This window comes from Hevea brasiliensis, chromosome 13 (assembly GCF_030052815.1).
Source record: "Hevea brasiliensis isolate MT/VB/25A 57/8 chromosome 13, ASM3005281v1, whole genome shotgun sequence".
In the NCBI taxonomy this organism is placed as follows: domain Eukaryota; kingdom Viridiplantae; phylum Streptophyta; class Magnoliopsida; order Malpighiales; family Euphorbiaceae; genus Hevea; species Hevea brasiliensis.
Window position 1 is genome coordinate 6,613,143 of NC_079505.1, and position 16,562 is coordinate 6,629,704.

General features: G+C 33.7%; 1 long non-coding RNA gene across 1 annotated transcript; it reads right to left on the reverse strand.

Annotated features, from left to right (window-relative positions):
• Positions 1–425: 425 nt before the first annotated feature.
• Positions 426–12,084, reverse strand: LOC131172055 (uncharacterized). Its single transcript, XR_009142705.1, has 2 exons — positions 11,891–12,084; positions 426–676 (listed from the first exon to the last, which is right to left on the reverse strand). It is a non-coding gene; the product is annotated as an uncharacterized LOC131172055 (long non-coding RNA).
• Positions 12,085–16,562: the final 4,478 nt, after the last annotated feature.

Consider the following 16,562-nt stretch of genomic DNA (forward strand, 5'->3'; position numbering starts at 1 on the left):
AGGCTTATTACGCGCCTCGGGGGCTTTAGGCTGGCTCAGATTCTAGTGCCGGTCCGGCCCATAGGTTGGGTCGTTGTGACGCCCCTTACCCGTCTACCGTATAGCCGAGCAAGAAGTGCCACATTCGGTGCCGAAGCACCCTATCTTGTTTTATCATATCTATTGTAAACTTTTGATGTCATTTAAAACATGTATTCTATGTGTAGAAATTTTTTTTTTTTTTATATATCTTATTTCTGTGGAGACCCGGACAGAGCCTCCCTTATTTTATTAGCATCTGGCGGATTCCACTAATCACCTGTTAACATGTCCATATTCATTTTACACATTTCCATATCATATTCTCATGTATCATATCATTTACAATTATTTATGAGATCTCAAAATGAAGTATTATCTATTGCATTCATATAAAAATTCATAGATAATAAATTACAAGTTTTCATTTCAATCTCAAAGTTTAATTACAAGTCCAAAATGAAATACATCATAAACTAGTAATTACATCATGACTAAACATAATGAACCAAAATACTAGTCTATACATGGGCCCTACCAAAATACAACAGACCGGTGAGGTGACTCTGGACAATGGCAGATCTAATCAAAGCTCTGTTAGTGCACTACTGGTGCTGCTACTGCGGCTGCTGCGGCTGCTGGGACTGATCTCCAGTACCTACGCGATGGAAAACCAACGCGCTAAGCATAACGCTTAGTGGTGCATAATTTATAATAACAATAATTTAATAATTTGAAACAATATATGCAACTCATAATTTCTGGGTCTTTTATATTTTTATTGCTCTTTGGAAATAATTAACATTATTGGGATCTTTTATGATTACTTATTGTATTTTAAGTCTTAATTAATTTTTTTTTTCAGTGCCCAAGAAAACCTATAACAAATTATAAAAGCTGGATACAGGGGAGTATACGGGTTAGACAGCCATATGTCTACCCTGTATACATCTGTCAGGCACGAGGCCAGCTGTCGGGCACGAGACCCGCTGTCAGGCTTGTAAAGCCAGAAATAAAGTAGGCACAATGGCCAGTAAGTAGGCATATAGCCTGTAGAACAATCATATCAGACATATATTGTCAGTTCATGATTTGCTCTATAAGCAGTACTGCTATCTGTGGTCCCTAATTGGTATACCAATTTATGCAAACTAAATAAATAAGTCTAGGTATATTATGGGCAATTAAACATTTTTAATTATTTTAGCACTATTCACTGTTACTATTTTCTAGTACTGTTCATTGGTACCATTAATTTCATATTAATGGGACATTAGTCCCAATTTACATATTCATATCATTTTTAATATTTAATTATCCTTATGAGTATTTTAATTATCATATATAGCATTTTTCCCATGAACCTTTCTTTAGGTTCATGTTGATGTGTTATCTTTATCTAGGAATTTGACTAGGTTAGGATGTCTATTTAGTCACACTTCCTTCATAACAATTGTTCCTCTATGTTTAAACTTGAATTTCAGTTTTTGAATCACTGAATTTGGAGTTATAGAACTCAAGTTATGGTCAAAATACCATAACTGGTCCCTTTGCCTCTAAGCTGTCCAGAATTTACAATTTCTAGTCAATAAACTTTGACCAGTCATTTGATCATTTTATTGTCATTTTTAGACTTAGGTCCCTTCACAAGATATGTTCCTCTATGTCTTAGGGACTCCCAGGTACAATTTCATAATTTTCAAGCTTGGTATAGTGAGTTATGGTCAATGTATTAACCTGGACTCTCAGTCCTATAAGGGCAAAAATCAACTTCAGGGCAGTATGTTTGACCCTCTTTTTAGGGTCTTTACACTTAGAATTTGGCAAAGGTGTCTAAATCAATATTGTATCCCTAAGTATCATGTTTCTAGATCATATTGGCAAATCTCAAATGGAATTTCCTAGTGGGAGTTATGGCCAAATGAACACACAGGTATCAAATGGCATTCTGGGTTCAACTTAACATTTTCTAGATTTCAATTCCTAACTTTGGCTAATATTTTCCCTAGGATGCAATGGTTTCTAGAGCTTGGTCAAAACATAAAAATTGTTGTGCTATGTCTTATAAAACTTTTGGCACTAGTTTCACTCAATTTGCAGCTTTGGAGACCAAGTTATGGCATTTTTGCCAAAACTGGTCAAGCATACCAAAGGAACAGTATTTTGGACAATTTCTGGGTTGGCAGTTTTAGTGACTCAATTTTTGCTAACAATTTGATTTGGTTAAAAGCAAAACTGGGTTAAGTGGTCTTCATGAAAAGTGTAGCCCTATGTCTAGACTTTCCATTGGTAAAATTTTAGGTCATTTGGACCAGTATAGAGAGAGTTATGACCAAATGAACATGTACTGTTCATTTGGTCATTTTCTGGGTTGGCAGTTTCAGTGACCCAACTTGTGCTAATAATTTGAATTGGTTAAAGGCAAAACTAGGTTAAGTGGTCTTCATGAAAAGTGTAGCCCTATGTCTAAAATTTCCATTGGTGAAATTTTAGGTCATTTGGACCAGTATAGAGAGAGTTATGACCAAATGAACACGTACTGTTCATTTGGTCATTTTCTGGGTTGGCAGTTTCAGTGACCCAACTTGTGCTAACAATTTGAATTGGTTAAAGGCAAAACTAGGTTAAGTGGTCTTCATGAAAAGTGTAGCCCTATGTCTAAACTTTCCATGGGTGAAATTTTAGGTCATTTGGACCAGTATAGAGAGAGTTATGACCAAATGAACACGTACTGTTCATTTGGTCATTTTCTGGGTTGGGTTGTAGGGTAATCCGAATTTAGGCAGAATTTAGGTCAAGTTTTGGACAGAATTTGGGCATGGTTTCTTCATAGAATATGGGCTATTTTGGGTCTAGTTTCACCTCCAATTGGCCTTATACCAATTGGGGTCACACAATTTTATTTATGGCCTAAAATGTACACTGCCCTCAACAAACACAACCTGCAAAAAATTTACACTTCCAAAACTCAATCTCCTCCAACTTCCTTACTTCAATTTGCATGCAATACACTTCTATAAGCAACAATCTCATCCCAATAGGTCAATTTCAACATTTTACACAAAGTTTTCAACATTTACACAAACCCTAATTTTCAAAGTTTCAAATTTACACCAACACTACACAATCAAACACCCAAACATTTCAACTAATTACACATTCTCATGGAACCATTTTTCATCACTTAAAAGCAATAAACTTCAAGTTCCATGGCTGCCAAAAATTCAAGGGTTCTTTCCTCTAGATTTTCTTTTTGTTTTAATGGTATTTATGCTTAGCTAAACATGCTTTTCATGTTTAATAAAGAGAAGAAGAGGGATTAGTGCACTAACCTCTTGTGACCCACTTCAAACTTTAATCTTTCTTCTTATTATGGGTATCTAAAGCTTCCTTATGATGTGGGCTAAATTTTTTGTGAAGGGGTCTATGGGTTTTGGTGAGTGAAAGCTTGATAACAATGGTGGGGAGGGAGAGAGCAAGGGAGACGGCAAGGAGGGAGAGAGAAGAGGAAGAAGAAAAGGGTTGGTGGGTTTTGTCTCTTGTGGGTATTTATATATATATTTATGTGTACTTTATTATTTTTTTTAAATTTCATAAATCTATTTCCTTTCTTTTCTTTTCTTTCCTTTCTTTTCTTTTCTTTCCTTTTCTTTTCTTTTCTTCTTTCTCTTCTCATTTTTCAATTTCAAATTCATAAAATTAATTTATGTTAATTATTCTATTTCCAAATTTTAATTTGACATTTATGTCAAAATTCACCTCTATGGGTGAAATGACCAAAATGCCCTTCATGGTGCTCATCGGGTTATTTTTATTATTTTATACCAATTAATAAATTCTCTAAATTTTATTTTATTTTCTCTATTTTTTTTTAACATCTTTAATGTCATTTTTACCTAAATAAACCTTAAATTTGATCCCAAAATTATTTCCCATATTTATTAAATTTTCTTAACATTTATTCCATCAATTTATGCCTCTTCACTATAGTTTAAGTGTAGTTCCAAACATTCTGACTGTCCGAACAGATATTAGTCGTCAGAACAGTAAAATGTACAAACTACCTTTGGTGAGGGCGTTACAGTCGTGACATAATATATGTAAAAAAGATATTTGATGAAAGTTTGATGTTCCATTCTCTTTACCTTTTTATTTATTGATGGCTCCTACGTCTAAATGTTGCATATCTCACTAAACATAAATATCGTAGTATCTTTTATAAGTCATGTGTCACATGAGTATCTAGTATCCTTTGTCTCATAATTAATGAGGTTTTATTTTTTTTAAATTTTTTTTTATATGTTAAAGTTTGCTCACAACTCAAAGAAGAAACAATATTTTGGACATTCATCTTCAATGACTTATAAAATTATATAATTAACTTTGCATCTATTTTGCATTTGTATAAAATGTAAATTATATAAAATTTAAATGTAAAATTCATCTTAAATTATTTGTTTTTAATAATATACTTTTTGAGGCAAAAATTTATTATTCTCTAAATGATAAATTATTTATTTCTAAAGATGAATTTTTTGAGACAAAAAAAAAACTTATTAGTCTCTAAATGTTATATGTTTCTAATTAATTCACTACAATTAATTTTATTTGAATAAAAAGCTTTAATTATTTTTTTAATTTGTCAATAAAAAAGCTCTTTTTCCCATGTCAAAAAATATATATTTTAATAACTAATTAAACTATATATGAATAAATTATATTAGATGTTAAGTGTGTACATAAATTATAAAGAGTTAAATAATAACATTAATTTTTTTTAAAAAAAAATTAAACATGTAATATACACATATATACTTCTCTTATATTATATTTGTATGTATTAAAATGAAGAAATTATATACTTCTCTTTCAATCTAATTTGCATATGATTAAAGGTTTTAATCAACTTATTGTTCTTAATTATTAAGCTAATAATGTTAATAATAAAAAGTTGCAATTAATCACATATATAATAATGAATTTTGAAATCTTAAAAAAAATTTTAAATATCAATCAAAATAATTCATATATTTCTATTATATAAGAACTTGTACTTGTACCTCAAAGTAATTTTAAAATTAAATAATTTAAAAAAAACTAAAAAATTAGGTGAAAACACTTCCACGTCTAAATGTTGCGTATTTCACTAAAATTGAATATCGTGGCATCTTTTATAAGTCATGTATCATATGAGTATCTAGTGTCTTTTACCTCATAATTAATAATTTTTAAAAATTACTAATTATATAATATATGTAGAAAAAAAATTGATGAAAGTTTGGTGATCAGCTCTCTTTGCCACTATATTTATCTTTGGCCCCTACATAAATATCATGATATTTTTTGTAAGTCATGTATCACATGAGTATCTGGTGTCCTATACCTCATAATTAATGAGTTTTCAAAATTATTAATTACATAATATATGCAAAAATTTTTTTATGAAAGTTTGATGATCAACACTTTTCACCATTCTTTTTGACGTTGTATTCATTGTTGGCTCCTACATCTAAATGTTACGTATCTCACTAAATATAAACATCGTAGTATCTTTTTTATGTTATGTATCACATGAGTATTTTGTATCCTTTGCCTCATAATTAATGAGTTTTAAAAATTAATAATTATTTAATATATGTAAAAAAATTGATGCAAGTTTGGTGATTAGCTCTCTTTGCTACTTCATTTATCATTGGCCCTACATTTAAATTGCGTATCTCATTGAACATAAATATTAAAGTATCTTTTATAAGTCATGTATCACATGAGTATTTGGTATCGTCCTATACCTCAAAATTAATGAGTTTTAAAAATTATTAATTACATAATATATGTAAAAAAATTTTTATGAAAGTTTGATGATCCATTCTCTTCACCGTTTTATTTATTGATGGCCCCTACATCAAAATATTGCATATCTCATTAAACATAAATATCGTAATATCTTTCATATATAAGTCATGTATCATATAAGTATCTAGAATCCTTTGTCTCATAATTAATGAGTTTTTTTTATTTATTATTTTTTTTATGTTAAAGTTAGCTACTTTAGGTAGCTTCTCAATGCTCACAACTCAAAGAAGAAACGATATTCTGGACATTCATCTTCAATAACTTATAAAATTATATAATTAACTTTGCATCTATTTTGCATTTATATAAAGCATAAATTATATAAAATTTAAATGTAAAATTCATCTTAAATTATTTGTTTCTAATAATAAACTTTTTGAGGTAAAAATTATTCTCTAAATGATAAATTATTCTTTTCTAAAAATGAAGTTTTTGAGAAAAAAAAAAACTTATTAGTCTCTAAATGTTATATATTTCTAATTAATTCACCACAATTAATTTTATTTGAATAAAAAGTTTTCATTATTTTTTTTTAATTTGTCACTAAAAAAGTTCTTTTTCCCATGTCAAAACAATATATATTTTTAATAACTAATTAAACTATATATGAATAAATTATATTAGATGTTAAGTGTATATATAAATTATAAAGAGTTAAATAATAACAGTAATTTTTAAAAAAAATTAAGCATGTAATATACACATATATACTTCTCTTATATTATATTTTTATGCATTAAAATGAAGAAATTATATACTTCTCTTTCAATCTAATTTGTATATGATTAAAGGTTTTAATCAACTTATTGTTCTTAATTATTAAGCTAATAATGTTAATAATAAAAAGTTGCAATTAATCATATACACATATATACTTCTCTTATATTATATTTATATGTATTAAAATTAAGAAATTATATACTTCTCTTTCAATCTAATTTGTATATGATTAAAGGTTTTAATCAACTTATTGTTCTTAATTATTAAGCTAATAATGTTAATAATAAAATGTTACAAGTAATCACATATATAATAATAAATTTTGAAATCTTTAAAATATTTTTAAATATCAATCAAAATAATTCATAAATTTCTATTATATAATAACTTACACTTGTATCTCAAAGTAATTTTAAAATTAAATAATTAAAAAAAACTAAAAAATTAGGTGAAAACACTTCTAGGATTTAACGACAAGCATTTTGATGATTTCAATTTATATTTATTATACATTTATTAACATATTTTTGAAATTTTATATATATTGCATTTAATTAAATTTGTAATTCAAAATTTATAAATATTATAAAAATGTAATAAAATTTAATTACATTATAATATGTTATTAATTTTTCATCATAATAAATTATTTATATAAAATGAAAATTTAAATTATAAATTATAAATTAAAATTAATGATATACTATTAAAAATAAATAATGTGTTATTATTTGCAATAAGTGAGACGGAGGAATCAATATGAATTAATATTTGCAGACAAAATAATTTGTCTCTATTAAAGATAAAAATTATCTCTAAAAATAGTTTTAGGGGTAAATTGTAACGTCCTCACCATAGGTAGTCCGTACATTTTACTGTTCGTACGACTCATGTCTGTTCGGACAGTCAAAATGTCTGGAACTACACCTAAACTATAGTGAGGAGGCATAACTTGAAGAAACAAATGTTAAGAAAATATAGGAAAAATGTAGAAAAAAAAATAAAGTAAAATTTAGAGAATTTATTAATTGGTATAAAATAATAAAAATAACTCGATGAGTACCATAAAAGAGCATTTTGGTCATTTCACCCCCTAGAGGTGAATTTTGACCTAAATGTCAAAATTTAAAATTTAGAGAATGGAATAAATAACATAAATTAAAATTACAAGTTTATGAATTTGAATTAGGAAAAAGAAGAAGAGAAAAGAAAAGGGAAAGAAAAGAAAATAAAGAGCTTATGACAAATTAAAAATTTAAAGTACAAATATATATATATATATATATATATATATATATATATATATATATATATATATATATATGAGATCAGAGACAAAATCCCACCAACCCCAAGCTTCCATCTTCTTCTTCCCTCTTTTCTCTCTCTCCCTTTCTTGGAAACCGTCCACCATGGGAGCTCTCTCCCTCCATTTTTGTTCTTCTTAAAGCTTGATTTTCCAAGCTTTCTCCTCCCCAAAACCCATAGCTCACTTCACAAAAAATTTAGCCCACACCATAAGGAAGCTTTAGATACCCATAAGAAGAAGAAAGGTTAAAGTTTGAAGTAGGTCACAAGAGGTTAGTGCCTAATCTTCCTTTCTTCCTTTATTAATCCTTGAGTTAAGGTTAAAATGAAGTGAAATTTGTAAGAAACTAAAAGAAATAGGTGAGTTATGAGGGGAGTGAATTTTTAGTACCCATGGTGAGTGATGGTTTTTGATGACTATGATGTATATAAAGTGATTTAATGATGTTGGTTGATGCATTATAAGTATTAGAAGTTGATTTACATTGAGATTTTATGAGGTTGAAATTGTGAGTTAGGGTTTGGCCTAACTTTGGTATTTTTTGTATTATACCATGTAATTGGGATTGTTGAGATGTGTTGATGATATTTAGAAGTGCCTTGAATGTCAAATTGAAGCAAGGAAGTGGGAGGAGAAATGAAATTTTGGAAGTGCTATTTTCTGCAGGTTGTGTTGTTGAGGGCAGTACACATTTTACGCCATAAATGAAATTGTGTGACCCCAATTGGTATGAGGCCAATTGGAGGTGAAACTAGACCCAAAATAGCCCATATTCTATGAAGAAACCATGCCCAAATTCTATCCAAAACTTGACCTAAATACTGCCTAAATTCGGATTTCCCTGCACCCAAACCCAGAAAATGACCAAATGAACAGTATGTGTTCATTTGGTCATAACTCTCTCTATACTGGTCCAAATGACCTAAAATTTCACCCATGGAAACTTTATACATAGGGCTACACTTTTCATGAAGACTACTTAACCTAGTTTTGCCTTTAACCAATACAAATTGGTAGCAAAAGTTGGGCCACTGAAACTGCCAACCCAGAAAATGACCAAATAAACAGTACGTGTTCATTTGGTCATAACTCTCTCTATACTGGTCCAAATGACCTAAAATTTTATCCATGGAAAGTTTAGACATAGGGCTACACTTTTCATGAGGACCACTTAACCCAGTTTTGCCTTTAACTAATTCAAATTGTTAGCACAAGTTGGGCCACTGAAACTACCAACCTAGAAAATGACCAAATGAACAGTACCGTGTTCATTTGGTCATAACTCTCTCTATACTGGTCCAAATGACCTAAAATTTTACCCATGGAAAGTTAGACATAGGGCTACACTTTTTGTGACGCCCCTTACCCGTCTACCGCATAGCCGAGCAAGAAGTGCCACATTCGGTGCCGGAGCACCCTATCTTGTTTTATCATATCTATTGTAAACTTTTGATGTCATTTAAAACATGTATTCTATGAGTAGAATTTTTTTTTTTTTATATATATATCTTATTTCTGTGGAGACCCGGACAGAGCCTCCCTTATTTTATTAGCATCTGGCGGATTCCACTAATCACCTGTTAACATGTTCATATTCATTTTACACATTTCCATATCATATTCTCGTGTATCATATCATTTACAATTATTTATGAGATCTCAAAATGAAGTATTATCTATTGCATTCATATAGAAATTCATAGATAATAAATTACAAGTTTTCATTTCAATCTCAAAGTTTAATTACAAGTCCAAAATGAAATACATCATAAACTAGTAATTACATCAAGACAAAACATAATGAACCAAAATACTAGTCTATACATGGGCCCTACCAAAATACAACAGACCGGTGAGGTGACTCTGGACAATGGCAAATCTGATCAAAGCTCTGTCAGTGTACTACTAGTCTTCTTCTTTGCATTTCTTTGCGATTGATCTCCGATTACCTACGCGATGGAAAACCAACGCGCTAAGCATAACGCTTAGTGGTGCATAATTTATAATAACAATAATTTAATAATTTGAAATAATATATGCAACTCATAATTTTTGGGTATTTTACATTTTTATTGCTCTTTGGAAATAATTAACATTATTGGGATCTTTTACGATTACTTATTGTATTTTAAGTCTTAATTATTTTTTTTTTCAGTGCCTAAGAAAACCTATAACAAATTATAAAAGCTGGATGTACGGGTGTATACTGGTTAGACAGCCATATGTCTATCCAAGATATCGTCACATCGTGCACGAGGCGGTTTGTCGCACGAGGCTCATTGTCGAGCTTGTAAAGCCAGAAATAAAGTAGGCATATAGCCTGTAGAACAATCATACCAAACATATATTATCAGTTCATGATTTTCTCGGTAGGCAGTACTGCTATCTGTAGTCCCTAATTGGTATACCAATTTATCCAACTAAATAAATAAGTCTAGGTATACTATGGGCAATTAAATATTTTTAATTAATTTAGCACTATTCACTATTACTATTATCTAGTACTGTTCATTGGTACCATAAATTTCATATTAATAGGACATTAGTCCTAATTTACATATTCATATCATTTTTAATATTAAATTTTCTTTATGAGTATTTTAATTATCCTATATAGCATTTTTCCCATGAACCTTTCTTTAGGTTCATGTTGATGTGTTATCCTTATCTAGGAATTTGACTAGGTTGAGATGTCTATTTAGTCACAATTCCTTCATAACAATCGCTCCTCTATGTTTAAACTTGAATTTCAGTTTTTGAATCACTGAGTTTGGGGTTATAGAACTCAAGTTATGGTCAAAATACCAAAGGAATAGTATTTTGGGACATTTTCTGGGTTGGCAGTTTCAGTGACCCAACTTGTGCTAACAATTTGAATTGGTTAAAGGCAATACTGGGTTAAGTGGTCTTCATGAAAAGTGTAGCCCTATGTCTAAACTTTCCATGGTTAAAATTTTAGGTCATTTGGACCAGTATAGAGAGAGTTATGACCAAATGAACACGTACTGTTCATTTGGTCATTTTCTGGGTTGGCAGTTTCAGTGACCCAACTTGTGCTAACAATTTGAATTGGTTAAAGGCAAAACTGGGTTAAGTGGTCTTCATGAAAAGTGTAGCCCTATGTCTAAACTTTCCATGGTTAAAATTTTAGGTCATTTGGACCAGTATAGAGAGAGTTATGACCAAATGAACACGTACTGTTCATTTGGTCATTTTCTGGGTTGGCAGTTTCAGTGACCCAATTTGTGCTAACAATTTGAATTGGTTAAAGGCAAAACTGGATTAAGTGGTCTTCATGAAAAGTGTAGACCTATGTCTAAACTTTCCATGGTTAAAATTTTAGGTCATTTGGACTAGTATAGAGAGAGTTATGACCAAATGAACACATACTGTTCATTTGGTCATTTTCTGGGTTGGGTTGCAGGGAAATCCGAGTTTGGGCAGTATTTAGGTCAAGTTTTGGACAGAATTTGGGCATGGTTTCTTCATAGAAAATGGGCTATTTTAGGTCTAGTTTCACCTCCAATTGGCCTCATACCAATTGGGGTCACACAATTTTATTTATGGCCTAAAATGTACACTGCCCTCAACAAACACAACCTGCAGAAAATTGACACTTCCAAAACTCAACCTCCTCCAACTTCCTTACTTCAATTTGCATGCAATACACTTCTATAAGCAACAATCTCATCCCAATAGATCAATTTCAACATTTTACACAAAGTCCTCAACATTTACACAAACCCTAGTTTTCAAAGTTTCAAATTTACACAAACACTACACAATCAAACACCCAAACATTTCAACTAATTACACATTCTCATAGAACCATTTTCCATCACTTAAAAGCAATAAATTTCAAGTTCCATGGCTGCCAAAAATTCAAGGGTTCTTTCCTCTAGATTTTCTTTTTGTTTTAATGGTATTTATGCTTAGCTAAACATGCTTTTCATGTTTAATAAAGAGAAGAAGAGGGATTAGTGCACTAACCTCTTGTGACCCACTTCAAACTTTAATCTTTCTTCTTCTTATGGGTATCTAAAGCTTCCTTATGGTGTGGGCTAAATTTTTTGTGAAGGGGTCTATGGGTTTTGGTGAGTGAAAGCTTGGGAAATCAAGCTTTAAGCTTGATAACAATGGTGGAGAGGGAGAGAGCAAGGGAACGGCAAGGAGAAAGAGAGAAGAGGAAGAAGAATGGTTGGTGGGGTTTTGTCTTCTTGTGTCTATTTATATACATTTATGTGTACTTTATTTTTTAATTTCATAAATCTATTTCCTTTCTTTTCTTTTCTTTCCTTTTCTTTTCTTTTCTTCTTCTTTCTCTTCTCATTTTTCAAATTCAAATTCATAAAATTAATTTATGTTAATTATTCTATTTCCAAATTTTAATTTGACATTTAAGTCAAAATTCACCTCTAGGGGTGAAATGACCAAAATGCCTTTCATGGTGTACATCGGATTATTTTTATTTTATTTTTTTTATACCAATTAATAAATTATTTAAATTTTATTTTATTTCTCAAAATTTTTCCTATATATATTTTTTAATATTTATTTCATTAATTTATGCCTCCTCACTATAGTTTAGGTGTAGTTCCAGACATTTTGGTATCAGAGCAGATATGAGTCGTCGAACGATGAAATTGTACGGACTACCTATGGTGAGGGCGTTACAATTCTTCCCCTCTAATAGAAATTTCGTCCTCGAAATTTACCTAATGTGAAGAGCTGAGGGAACTGCTGCCTCATTGTCTCCTCGCTCTCCCATGTCGCTTCTTCCGTGTTGTGGTGTCTCCACAAGACTTTCACTAGTGGGATCCTCTTATTTCTGAGTTCTTTCACTTCCCGTGCCAAGATTCTAACTGGTTCTTCTTCATATGTCAAATCAGGTTGCACAATTATCTCCTCTGCTGAAATGACATGTGAAGGATCTGATATGTATCTCCTGAGCATCGACACATGGAATACACTGTGGATCTTGTCCAGTTTAGGTGGTAAAGCTAGCCTGTAGGCTACTGGACCCACACGCTCAATGACATCGTATGGACCAATAAACCTAGGGCTCAACTTACCCTTTTTACCAAATCTTAGCACTTTTTTCCAAGGTGATACCTTTAGAAACACCTTCTCGCCAACCTCATACTCTATATCCTTTCTCCTCAGGTCGGCATATGACTTATGTCTGTCCAAGGCGACCTTCAAATTGTCTCTGATGAGTTTCACTTTTTCCTCTGTCTGTCTCACTAAATCTGGGCCCACTATTTTCTCCTCACCCATTTCTGTCCAGCATAAGGGAGTTCTACATCTCCTCCCATACAATGCTTCATATGGAGCCATTTTTATCGGCTTGGTAGTCATTTGTTGTAAGCAAACTCTACCAAAGGAAGATACTTCTCCCAACTTCCTTCAAAATCACTGATGCAGCTTCTCAACATATCCTCCAATACCTGAATCACCCGTTCTGACTGTCCATCCGTCTGTGGATGAAAAGCCGCATCAAGTGTAGTCGAGTGCCTAAAGACTCCTGTAGCCTCTTCCAAAACCTCAGTAAATCTCGGGTCTCGGTCGGATATGATCGATGTTGGCACTCCATGTAGCCTGACTATCTCATCTATGTAAATTTACGCAAATCTCTCTAATGAGTATTTGGTTCTAATCGGTAGGAAATGAGTGACTTGGTCAATCTATCCACAATCACCCATATAGTATCATGCTTCCTCTGTGTCAATGGTAGCCAGTCCACAAAATCCATGGTAATGCGGTCCCATTTCCATTACGGTATGGATATAGGTTGCAACAACCCCGATGGAACTCGATGCTCGGCCTTAACTCTTTGGCATGTCAAACATCTAGTCACAAAATCACCAATCTCTTTCTTCATTCCAGCCACCAATAATGTGTTTTCGTGTCTTGGTACATCTTGGTACTTCACAGGTGCATAGCATGGAAGCTACTGTGTGCCTCTTTTAAGATATTCTTCTTCAATTCCTCATCTCTTGGTACACATATTCTGCCTTTATAGTACAGGCACCCATCTCCTTTCAACTCATAATCAGTCTCCTTCCCCTCTTGAGTTCTGCCCATAACAGTTAGCAACTTTTCATCCCTTAACTGTGCTTCTTGTATTTGCTGTAACAAACTTGGCTTTACACACAACTCAGCCAAAAGTACCCCATCCTGTGCTAAAGACAACCGAGCATTCAATGCTCTCAAAGCCATCATGGACTTCCTGCTTAGGGCGTCAGCCACTATATTTGCTTTCCCAGGATGGTAGTCGATCACACAGTCATAGTCTTTAAGGAATTCAATCCATCTCCTCTGTCTCAGATTGAGTTCCTTCTGAGTTGGCAAGTACTTTAGACTCTTGTGATCAGTGTAGATGTAACACTTCTCACCATATAGGTAATGCCTCCATATCTTCAATGCAAATATTATTGCCGCCAATTCTAGATCATGAGTTGGGTAGTTCTTTTCATGTGGCCTTAGCTGTCTAGAAGCATAGGCAACTACTTTCCCTTCCTGCATTAGAACACACCCAAGCACATTGTGAGAGGCATCACTGTAGATCACATAGTCTTTCTCTGACTCTGGCTGTGTCAACACTGGAGCTTCTGTAAGCATAGCCTTCAGCTTCTCAAAGCTGGTTTGACATTTATCATTCCAAACTTTGCATTCTTATGCAGAACTTAGTCGATGAAATGCTATAAGGGAAAATCCTTCACAAATCTCTGTAGTATCCAAATTAACCCCAAAAGCTTCGACCTGTTACATTTCTGGGAGGCTTCCATTCAACTATTACTTCAATCTTCCTTGGATCTACCTTGATTCCATCTGCTGACACAATGTGTCCAAGAAAGGATATCTCATCCAACCAAAAGTCACACTTGGATAACTTGGCTTACAAGTGCTTTTCGCAGCGATTGTCGTAGTGCTACTCTCAGGTGTTCATCATGCTCTTCCCGGTTCTTAGAATACACCAAGATATCATCTATAAAGACCACAACAAACCGATCCAAGTAGGGATGAAAGATGCGGTTCATTAGGTCCATGAAAGCTGCTGGTGCATTTGTTAGCCCAAATGGCATCACTAGGAACTCATAGTGTCCATACCGGGTCCTGAAAGCAGTTTTAGGAACATTTATCTCCTTCACTCTCAACCGGTGATAGCCTGATCTGAGATCTATCTTGGAGAATACTCCAGCTCCCCTCAACTGATCAAATAGGTCATCTACCCTAGGTAAAGGGTATTTGTTTTTCACAGTCACCTTATTCAGCTGCCGGTAGTCTATACATAGCCGAAGGGTACCGTCCTTCTTCTTCACAAATAGCACTGGTGCTCCCCAGGGTGACACACTAGGGCGTATGAAGCCCTTGTCTAGTAGCTCCTGTAACTGAACTTTCAACTCTCTCAGTTCAGTAGGTGCCATCCTATATGGAGCAATGGACATTGGTGCAGTACCCGGCATAACCTCTATAGCAAACTCCACTTCTCTATTGGGTGGCAAACCCGGCAACTCTTCCGGAAACACATCCGGAAAATCACATACAGTGGAGATCTCCTGCATGCTTGGGCTAGTCTTCCTGGTATCAACCACATGTGCTAAGAAAGCCGCACAACCCTTTCTTATCAATCTTCTGGCTGTTGTGGCTGATATGATGGTGGAAAGACAACCCGTTCCTTCACCCACAACTGTAATCACATCCCCATCTACTGTCTGTAGTGACATCCTCTTTAGCCAACAATCTACCATTGCCTGATGACGTGATAACCAGTCCATACCTAATATCACATCGAACTCATGGAACGATAGCTCGATCAAGTCAGCTAAAAACTCATACCCTTGTGCTTTCAGAGGACAACCCTTGTAGACCTTTTTCACCATGACACTATGGCCTAAAGGGTTTGTGACTTGTATGTCCTCCTCTAGCTCCTATACTTGTACCCCTCTATCAACTGGTGGTGTGATGCACACATATGAATGTGTGGAACCCGGATCAATCAATGCACATACTAGCAAGTCATAAAAAGAAAATGTACCTCTAATGACATCAGCTGGCTCTGGCTCATCTCGAGCTCTCATGGCATAAGCACGAGGTGCTACCCTAATCTCCTGCCTCTGGACTGTCTCTGCAGTAGGCCTCTGTGATGTGCCAGCTGTATCAGGCCTCACAGGTCTCCTACCCCTCTGTGCTGCTGGGGCAGACCTCTCCATCTGAGGTGGAGCAGTGGGAGCACTCGTGTTCCTCTGTGGACAATCCTTCAGGAAGTGATCCGTAGACCCACATCTGAAACATCCACCTGTCAACAATCTGCACTCTCCTCTGTGGGGTCTACCACAATGTACACAAGCAGGTGGCGGGGCTGATCCCCGTGTAGCTGCACCTGGTGAACTACCCACTGATGCACCAGATTGTCCTCCTCCTCTCCTTGGAGCAAACCGAGACTTCTGTTTCTTGCCCCGACCTTGAGTCTGACCCTGAGACTCCTTGGATCTCTTACTACCCGTGTCTGCTGAACCGGACTGACCAGACCCAGAACCCCTCTTGCGTTGCCTATCCTTTCTGGACTGCTCTTCATTTCTGACTCTCTCCACATCAAGGGCTGATGCTATCAACATAGAGAAATCTGTGAAGTGGTGGGATGTCACTATTAACCTGATAT